The 10656-nt window shown below is 49.1% G+C and overlaps 1 protein-coding gene across 5 annotated transcripts in view; it reads right to left on the bottom strand.

The window, feature by feature from the left end:
• The window catches only part of SUPT3H (SPT3 homolog, SAGA and STAGA complex component), a 318564-nt gene extending 308198 nt beyond the window's left edge, over positions 1-10366 (bottom strand). The window contains exon 1 of one of the 5 annotated variants that reach the window (XM_088667090.1): positions 10200-10364. The gene's annotated coding sequence lies outside the window, so the exon portion shown is untranslated. Of the gene's footprint in view, positions 1-9960 lie in introns of all 5 variants that reach the window. The other 4 variants (XM_088667091.1, XM_035110313.3, XM_088667093.1 and 1 more) reach the window with 4 other exon arrangements.
• Between the last annotated feature and the right edge of the window lie 290 nt (positions 10367-10656).

Here is a 10656-nt window from a genome sequence, read left to right on the forward strand (position 1 = left end):
CCCTGCACTACAGAAGTTCAACTGGACTCCATTGGAAGTTGGGCATTTAGTGTCACGGTCCCAAGCTGAGACAGACTATTCCAGCAGATTGGGCAAGGCATTCTTGCTTTTTTATTTTCAGCGGCATCTCTGGAAGAGTGGTTTTTTTAAATGCTAGCAGGCCTTCGCAGTTGTTGAAATTGATTAGCCGGTCACTTTAATGATTATCTGAATTGTTTTAATAGTGTTTTATTGTTGTATACCACCCTTATATTTTATGTTATGGGAGTATATAAATAATTTTATAAATAGAATATAGGTAGGTAGGTGTGTGTGTGTGTGTGTGTGTGTGTGTGTGTGTGTGTGTGTGTGTGTAAATATACACAGGCTTCTGCAGAAAGCCACCCACAAATCATTTCTGGCACTGCGCATTATATCTTGGTTCCATAGATGGCAAGCTACTGCCCTGGTGTTGCAGCCAATATTAGGAAAGCTATGCTTGGGGTAGAGATGTAATATTGTAATAACATTACAGAATAGAGGTAAATAAGGGCATTCTGCTTTAGGGTGAATTATGCTTTGTATGTAGAAATTCTGAGGCAGCTCATTGTGACACAAATAACCTAAAAAGGAGCAGCAGAAGGAGAAGAATATTTGTGGCTGGCTGGGGTATGGATAAGTAGTGAAAGCCTAGCAGTGAAAAATGGCAATATGTCAAATTATGTCATTTCTTATGCTTGCCCAAGAATCTTATGGGCTTTTTAAACTTTATTGGATACTTCACTAAAACAGCAGAATCAGCATAATTTGACTGCAGAAGCAATCAAAATCACATCAACATCTACTTGAACTTCTGAAAGCATGTTGACACATTCTCTCTAAGAATATAGCAAGAGACGGTTCTTTTCAAGAGGACTCTGTTTTCTGTACTCACAACACAAACCAGATCTCACTAACAGTAACTCCAGGAAAAGTATTCTACTGGTACATTCCTAGATGCCCTTGGAAACCTAAGGTGATAGTCCAATACAGGGTTGAATAAATATTCCCAGTTCTCAGGGACCAGTAATACCTACATTTTCCAAGTGCTTGAGAGTTTCTCAGCCATGGCCAGAGTGAACCATTTCAGGTTGTCCAATGAATTCCATCCTTGGACTGTCTAACAAAATTAATTCTACTGATCAGAACCTGTGCCATTCAGCACCTATCTAAACATAACTGCACTCCAAATCAAATCATCTTTGCAAACCACACAAATTGCATTTGTGGCTCAATATAGAGAAGCATTATATTACAAGGTCAATAGATATGAGGGCATACATAGTAAGTTTGGGCTTGTAAGTTGACTAAATTGAATTCACAGAAGAACAGCAATTACTGAGAAAGTAGGAGCAGCACAGAAATTTGTGATTTGCAGATGTTTCAACAGTCACAGCTATCATACGAGTGGAAGTTAGTGAAAGGCACTCTGGCACTTATAGACACCGAGACAACTTGGACCCCCAGTGACAAACCTGGAAATCTATGAAACTGAACATGGAAGATCATTGGGAACATTTGTGTAAAAATAAATAATCACTGTGTGGTGGTGTGCTAGAGTGCCAAGCCAGGCAGAAGACCTGGATTGTTCCTAGATTATGTGAGCCCAAACTTTCCAAGGGGACAGATATAGTAGTCATGAGAGACTACAGTAACCCTGATATTAGAATTACCCTATTTTTCAGTGTATTGGACGAGGTTTTTTCACACAAAAACCATGTCAAAAAACTGGGGTCGGCCCATACACGGATAGTGGCATGGGGGGGGGGAGATGCCACTGTCCACAGGGAGCGATCTGGGAGCGCTGACTGGCGGCGTGTAGCTTTTCCCGATGCCACTGCACGAGGGAAACACTCCCTACCTGCATGTCGGAAATGATCTAGGGAGTGTTTCCTGCCCGCAGCTTTGGGCCATCTCCCCTCATTTTTTAAAATTGAGTCCCCCAAAATGGGGGGGGGGTCCTTATACATGGAGGCGTCTAATAGACGGAAAAGTACAGTAGCTTAGAATTCTTGGAATTCTGCTAAGAAAGGAAGGTCGAATAAATCCCCGGTTTGCCTTGCTGACAATTTCGTCCAGGAGGTGGAAAGAGAAACAAAAGGATCTGGTATCCCAGACATGATCCTCACCAACAGTGAAGAGGTAGTCAGTGAAGGGAGTAAGCTAGGGGCTCTGAAGTATATGCAAGCAAAGAGTAGAGGACAGAATAACCCCTTGCTTAAATTGCTTAAATTGATGGAAATTATTTAGGCTTGGAAAGCGAGTCAAATATTGTCAACTGTTATTTGACCCCAGTCAAATTACCCCAGTGTCATTATCTTAGTGCTGGGACGCAGGTAGCACTGTGGTCTAAACCACAGAGCCTAGGGCAGGGGTCCCCAGACTACGGCCCGGGGGCCGGATGCGGCCCAATTGGCCTGCCAATCCGGCCCGCGACGACCCCCGCCGCCTGCCGCCCACTCTTACGGCGCGCAGCGCAGCAGCGCTCTTCCGGGTCGGGAAAAAAGCACCGAAAATCCTTTGTGTGCATGCATATGGGCCTCTCCCGACCCGGAAGAGGTCATTTCTGGTGCACTTCCGGGTAGGGGGAGGCCCATACGCATGCGCACAACGGATTTTCGGCGCTTTTCCCACCCTGGAAGCGCGCCGCCGTGCCAGTAAGCGCCCGTGCGCATGTGCACGGGCGCGCACTCCCCCCCCGCCGGCCCGCACAGGCGCGTGCTCCCCCGCCCTCCGGCCCGCCGCGCGATCGGCGCGGTGGGAACCGGCCCAAACGCCGGTAAGTCTGGGGACCCCTGGCCTAGGGCTTGCCGATCAGAAGGTCGGCGGTTCAAATCCCTGCGATGGAGTGAACTCCCGTTGCTCGGTCCCAGCTCCTGCCAACCTAGCAGTTCGAAAGCATGTCAAAGTGCAAGTAGATAAATAGGTACTACTCTGCCGGGAAGGTAAACGGTGTTTCCGTGTGCTGCTCTGGTTCGCCAGAAGCGGCTTAGTCATGCTGGCCACATGACCCGGAAGCTGTCTGTGGACAAATGCCAGCTCCCTCAGCCAGTAAAGCGAGATGAGTGCCGAAACCCCAGAGTCATTTGTGACTGAACAGTCAGGGGTCCCTTTACCTTTACCTTAGTGCTACTTATCTCCTAGCTCTGCAGCAATTGGGGCAAAACAAGCAGTGAAGCAAAGTACTATAATTTTAGACATCTCCAAACAGAGGCAAAAGTCTAGCAGGCAGCAGGCCAGTCTAGGACCAGGAAGACAGGCGTAGGTTCAAATCCTCACCTAGCCATTAAGCTCAATGGCAACATTGGGCCAGTCGCATACTGTCAGCCTCAGAACAACTCCATGAGTAGATTAATATAAAATGTTGCTGAACTACAACTCCCATCATCCCCAACCACTAGTCCTGCTAGCTAGCTGATGTGCATTATGCCAAGTTCCTTGGGGGAGGGGAAGCAAAATAATTTACTGCCGTAAGTAGCACAAGCATCAATTATGTTGGTAATATTCTGTTGCTCTCAAAAGGTTATTGCTTTTAAAATACTTGACCATTTTGTGACAATATTTGTCCCAATTCTTTTTTGCCTAGTTCAATTCTCAACCACCATGAACTGTGGTGTTTTCATGATCATTTGGTGGAATATATCACTCCAAAAGCTTCTGAGGAACAGTTGAGGGAGTTGGGCATATTTCACCGGAAAACATATCCTGAGACTGAGAGGGAATACGACATGCATCTTCAAATACAATGGTACCTCAGGTTAAGAACTTAATTTGTTCAGGAGGTCCATTCTTAACCTGAAACTGTTCTTAACCCGAGGTGCCACTTTAGCTAATAGGGACTTCCGCTGCCGCTCCACCACCGCCGCACAATTTCTGTTCTCATCCTGAAGCAAAGTTCTTAACCCAAGGTACTATTTCTGGGTTAGCGGAGTCTGTAACCTGAAACGTCTGTAACCTGAAACGTCTGTAACCCGAGGTGCCACTGTATCTTAAGGGCTGCCAGATAGAAGATGGACCAAGTTTTTTTCCGCCTGCTCTGGAAGGTAGGACTCGAACCAATGGCTTCAGGTTACAAGAAAGGAGATTCAGACTAAACATTAGGAACAGCTTTCTGACTGTAAGAGCTGTTGGACAGTGGAACCATCTCCCTCGTCAGATGGCGAACTCTCCTTCCTTGGAGGTATTTAAGCAGAGGTTGGATGGCCATCTGTCATGGATGCTTTAGCTGAGATTCCTGCATTGCAGGGGGTTGGATTAGATGACCCTGGTGATCCCTTCCAACTCTACAATTCTGTAATTCACACTGAACAGATTGCTGTCTGAGGCCATCACCCTCTCATCAGCAGAAGAGAGCACAAGAGGAAGCGGAGATCTAACTAGTTTTCTCCCCACCCCTCTGTGTGCATTACATTTCTCAATAGCCTCCAACATTCCACTCAATTAATTTCTGGTGGATTATCACACTTCTTGGGTTTGGCCTTGTGCCTTAATGTTGCCCTTGGGGTGCATATAATCACAGGGAATGCAGTGTCTAGCATGTCTTATTGCTTTAGGAGCTCATGCAGAAATGTCATTAGCCCCTAACTTTCAACCGGGCCTAAGATTATTATGCAAATATAATTGCTAAAACATATACATTTATTAAATTGCACACTGCTACAATTAACATGTAGTTAATTGAATAATCACATTTCAGACACTTCCTCTGCGTTTAATTAAGACCACAAAAGTCATTATTCAAGCTTCTGACACTGACACTGATCTGAAACAAGGTTGGCAACTCTTACAAAAATCTTTTGAGCAAAAGAAAAAAAAACATAAGAGAATCTTAAAAGCCGGCAAATAAATCACCCAGTCAAAAAACAAGTGCAGCAAATGCAAAGATTGATTACGTGAATCGGGACCATGGTTGAAAAAAGTATGCAATTAATTCCAAGGGGAGGTTTATAAATGTTTTGTAAAAGTATATTATTATGACTTATGGTATTAAGAAGAATGCTCAGAACAGGAGGCAAGAGAACCTCTTAGGGATGGGGTGGGGGTAGTTCCAAACAAGGTATTCCATAAAACACCTCATCAACTACATTCACTGACCAGTGCCATTTAACTTTAAGTTGCAAACCATCTCATAAGTTCAATCTTGGAAACATTCCGAAATTAACAATGCACCCTTAATATTTCAACGTTTTGCCTTAACACATTCTCAAATGTTTCCTTCTGGAACGCCAAATGGTTTACACATATGTGGTGTGAATTTTTTAAAGAACGTGTACATGTTATGTACTGAATGTAGTCCCAGATATGCACAAACTACTGGGTTAAAGCGAAGGAGCTGGGGTAAGGGTATGTAATTTCTAAATCCCTCCCAAATGTTCCCCATTTCACACACAATAGCCTTATGAATTTAGATTTTGCAGCCTATGCAGCCTATGAAGTGATATAATCAGTTGGCAAATACCCACACATGGCATGTACTAGGGACTGCTAATCGTGAGGTCAGAGGGAAATGAAATGCAAAGAAGTACTGGTGTCATTAATTGGTTGTTAATAAACAATGGTGCTGGTAACAATGGCATCCTGGCAGGATAAGCCAATTAACACATATACCGTGTTTCCCACATTATAAGACACCGTCTTATGTTTATTTCACTCAAGAAAATAAGCCTATGGCTTATTTTCGGGGGGTGTCTTTTTTATTGTTACTATAAGTACGGTACCTCCTTACTGGGTCCTGCTGGCTCAGGGCTCGGGACGCGCAGCAAGCCGCCTCCTGCTGCTGCCAGATCCCGGAGGCGGCCTACTGGGTCTGGTTGGCCTGCATGGCCTGAAGCTGAGCGGCGGCAGGAGGTCCGCGGGTCCTTCCCTGCCACCAGGGCGCCGGCGGAAGCGCTGCTGGTCCCTTCCGTGCCGCCGGAACGTCGTGGGCTGCATGGCCCGAAGCTGAGTGGCGGCGGGAGGTCCGCGGGTCCTTCCGCACCGCCGGGATGACGGATGGCAGTGGGAGCACTGCTGGCCCCTTCAGCCGGATGAAGGAAGCGGCCTGCCGGGTCGGTGCCCAGCAGCGCTGCGCGGAGCACCAGATCGAGTCAGTGCCCAGCAGCCCCGAGCTGGATTGAGGAGGCGGTGCTCCGTGCAGCGCTGCTGGGCGCTGACTCTGCAGGCCGCTTACTCGATCTGCTGCTCCGCGCGGCGCTGCTGGGCACCGACCCGGCAGGCCGCTTCCTTGATCCGGCGGAAGGGGCCAGCAGTGCTCTCGCCGCCCGTCACCCCGGTGGCGCGAAAGGACCTGCGGACCTCCCACCACTGCTCAGCTTTGGGCCATGCAGCCCACGACACTCCATCGGCACGGAAGGAGCCAGCAGCGCTCTCGCCGGCGTCCGGCGCCCCTGCGGCGCGGAAGGACCTGCGGGCCTCCCGCCGCCGCTCAGCTTTGGGCCATGCAGCCCACGACACTCCGTCGGCACGGAAGGAGCCAGCAGCGCTCTCGCCGGCGTCCGTCGCCCCTGCGGCGCGGAAGGACCTGCGGGCCTCCCGCCGCCGCTCAGCTTTGGGCCATGCAGCCCACGACACTCCGTCGGCGCAGAAGGAGCCAGCAGCGCTCTCGCCGGCGTCCGTCGCCCCGGCGGCGCGGAAGGACCCGCGGGCCTCCCGCCGCCGCTCAGCCTCAGGACATGGAAACTGGCAGGGATGGGGGATGGGGGAGCGCTTTCCCTCCTCCGCATCCCTCCGTGTAACTCTACCCTGCCAGGCGAGCGCTTGCGCTCTAAAGGAACGCAACAAGGTATGGCTTATTTTCAGGGGGTGTCTTAGATTTCACAACTGCTTAAAAATCCTGCCCTGGCTTACTTTATGACTACGTATTAAAAAGGGGGAAACACGGTAGTGCGATAATAATCCATGAACCCAGAATAGACAGCATTGAACGCCTCTTCATGTAAACTTACCTTTGAAATTACCGGTATTCCATTTCAATATGGAAATGGTATTCCATTTCAATATGGAAATATGGATCAGTTACAGTGCCCTGGAAGGTTAAAATGTCCCTCATTGGTTTTTCACTATTGCCAGTTCTGATATCAGAGCTGTGTCCATTTTTTATTCTGCATGGAGACTGCCTGTTTGTCCTACATAGAATGCAGAAAGGTATTGCTGGGAGATTATGGCTTATGTCATGCTGGAAGATGAGCATGTGCAATATCCTCTAAAGTTGTGGGGGAATTACCAGGTCCTGTCATAAGGGCAGAGTCGGTGCCAAACTGAAGCAGAGGAACTGCTACTACAGATACATCAAGAGATTTGACCCTACTCTTTGTGGACTGAATCATCACTGTGGATGTTTATCACTCTACATGTGTTAATTTGGTGGCCCTGCAGACTGACGGGGGTTTTGCACAGGTATTCTGCAACATGTCACTGCCTGAATGACACAGAATTGTAGCACTAGAAGGGACCTCAGGGTCATCTAGCCCAACCCCCTGCAATGCAGGAATCTCACCTAAAGCATCCATGACAGGTGGCTATCCAACCTCTGCTTAAAAACCTCCAAGGAAGGAGATCTCCCACTGTTGAATAGCTCTTACTGTCAGAAAGTTCTCTTTGATGTTTAGTCGGAATCTCCTTTCTTGTAACTTGAATTGGTTTGAGTCCTACTCTCCAGAGGAGAAAACGAGCTTGCTCCAACTGCCATGGGACAGCCCTTGAGATATTTGAAGGTGCCTCTCATATCTCCTCTTTTGTTTTGTTATTCATGCTTTTCCATGTGCATTAGTGGTGGATTTATACTGGATCCCCCAAACATCTTTTTGCTTTATTAGCTGTTCTACAATGCTTGCCCAATGCTTCCAGCATGATGGCTGTCAAGAGAGGCCCTCTTGCCTTATATATATATATCATGAGAGCCAATGTACTGCAGTGGCTAGAGGGCTGGACAGGGGTGAAGGAGGCCAGGTTTCAAATCTTTCGGCCTAGTCTAGTCTACCCCACTGGGTTGTTGAGAGGATAGAAAGAGGGGGAAGGAAAACCATGAATGCCACTTTAAGTGTCTTTCATAAAAGGTGGGGTATAAATGTAATAATTGAATATAGTGCAACGAAAGCAGGTCAAATGCCCCTGCTCCAGAACATCTGTGAAATTTGCAGAATTTCAGCAGGAAGCAAGAAGAGATGTACCAACTAGAAATTAAACAGTATACTCACCCCAAACCTTTTGTAGACACAAGCCATATTAAAAGTGGGGTGCATATAGCCACCTCAATACCATTAGCATCAATAATCAGGAATGCAAATTTAAAAAGAGCACCTGGAGGGCTCTTGCATAGCTGCCACGTTTTCCCTTTTCTCGCGAGGAAGCCTATTCAGCATAAGGGAAAATCCCTTAAAAAAAGGGATAACTTGGCAGCTATGCTCTTGGCTTGCCGTGAGAGGATGTCTCTGTTACCAGCACAAACGTCTGTAATGACCACAGATAATTATGTAATTATCAGGTCTGTACTTTTTCTTCATCTCATTTCCCTGACCTCAATGTCTGCAGTTAACTCACAGTTGTCTGTACAGTATATGTACTTTAACTGAGGATCACACTTCATGTATCTGTTGAAGGAGACTGTAGCCCACAAAAGCCTATGTCATAATACTGACAAACAAAAGCAACATACCCAAACAAAACATCTACAATTTATATACTACACATGAAAAAACATAGCCACAGTTGAAGTTTATCAGATAAGACATCGTAAGAGCCTTGCAAGATCAATCCAATGGCCCATCTAGTCCAGCATCCTGTTCTCACAGGGACCCCTATGGGAAGCTTGGAAGCGGGACCTGAGCAAAAGTAGAGGGCAATGTTTTTCTCCTTCTCTCGTAACACAACAACTCATGGATATTGAATGAAGCAAAAGTTGAAAAATTCAGGACAGATAAAAGAAAGTTCTTCTTCACACAGCATACAGTTTAACTATGGAACTTGCTCCCATGGGAGGCAGGCAGGAAATTAGGCAGGGACTGTGCGGCCTCTCCATAACATTCAGATGCTATGGAGAAACAGAACTGAGCGTCCTCAGCATACTGATGGCACATCACCCTGAAACCCCAACTGGCCACCCCCAATGGCCTCATATATTAAATAGCTGCCAGGGGCCAAGAGGCACTCTCCCGATGCCACTCTCTGGACCTGAAGGTAGGATTAGAACTGCTGTAAAACATTGTCCCCGGTCCCATGGGTCCAGGATGGTTGGTGGTCTTACTTAAGTGCTGATGAGAGACCCAGAAGCAGGAGCGAGGTCACACTCCCTGTGTGCTGCTCTCTGCAGAGGGCAACCAAGGGCGACTCAGGCCTGTGGCATGGACTGAGCCCAGGCTGGAATGGCTCTAAATAATGTGCCCTCCAATAATGCTTGTAGCTGCCCCACCATGGCTCTCTCCACCACCTTCCCCAAAAGGGGATATTGCCAACTGGTCAATAGTTGTTCCAACCCAAAGCACCCAGAGCCGGTTTCTTGAGAAGCGGTTGTATCACAGCCTCTTTCAATGCAGCACAGATCACTCTCACACAGCAAAGCATTCAGGACCCTCTGGACCCAACCAGCCAGCCCCACTCTGTTAGCTTTGATAAGCCAGGAGGGTCAAGGGGCCAGACACTTTGGTGCCAGCACCTTGTTCACATCCGCTGACCGCTTAAGGTGGTGAAGCAATAAAACTGCTAGCACATCTGCAAAGCTAAGCAGGATCTGGGGTGGTTTCAAATTGATTGGGGAAATTTCGTGTTGAGATTCCTGCATTGCAGGGGGTTGGACTAGATGACCCTTGGGGTCCCTTCCAACTTTACAATTCTTTCTATAGTTCTATGATTCCGTGTGGAAACTTATCCCACAAAGCATCCTCCAGAATGGCACTGAGTACTTCCACCGTAACTGCAACTGGTTGCGGAGTGAGGATGGAAACTGACCGAGGCTGAAATACGCTACGGGGCAAGACAGTAATTCCGAGGGGTCTGGAGTCCCATCCGTCGGAGAGGCCGGTTGCCAGAGGAGCAGCTATCCGGCTCCGGCAGAGACCCGAGACCCAGCCGCCCGCCTTCCTGCTCCGGGGCAGCCATTGCTTCAGACTGGGCAGCCCATGGAAGCCCTCGCCGCCGGGGGAAGAAGGGGACTCGCGGCGCTCCTGGGCCTCCCCCTCCCCGCTGACCTCGCTGCCGCGTCAGGGGCGCCCGCTCCGCCTCCTCCTCCTCCTCCGCCGCCGCCGCCGCTCCTCCTCCTTCCTGCGCCGGCCTCGCGGTGCTGCTGCTGCTGCTGCTGCTGCTGCTGCTGCTGCCGCCGGGCCCGCCTGCTCCGCGGGGCCGCGCCGACGCCGACGCCGAGGGGCGGGACGGGCGCCCCGGCCACTTCCTCTGCGCCCAGCGGGAGGAGGCGCTGCTGGGCCGAGGGCGGGACAAGGCCGAGCAGCAGCTTCCTTCTCTGGCGGGGGGGGGGGGGCTGGCCAGCAGGTTGGCTTTTCGCCGCGGAACACTCGCCTCGTGCTGGGCCAGGAAGGAGGAGGAGGAGGGCCATCTCCATTCTGTGCCCCCTGGGTTCGGTTCGGTACCAGCACCACCCTCAATCCAGCGCTGTGGTCAGTCAGGGTGCATGCAGAACCAGAGCCAAAG

Source organism: Zootoca vivipara, chromosome 3 (assembly GCF_965207765.1).
Source record: "Zootoca vivipara chromosome 3, rZooViv2.hap1.1, whole genome shotgun sequence".
Taxonomy (NCBI): domain Eukaryota; kingdom Metazoa; phylum Chordata; class Lepidosauria; order Squamata; family Lacertidae; genus Zootoca; species Zootoca vivipara.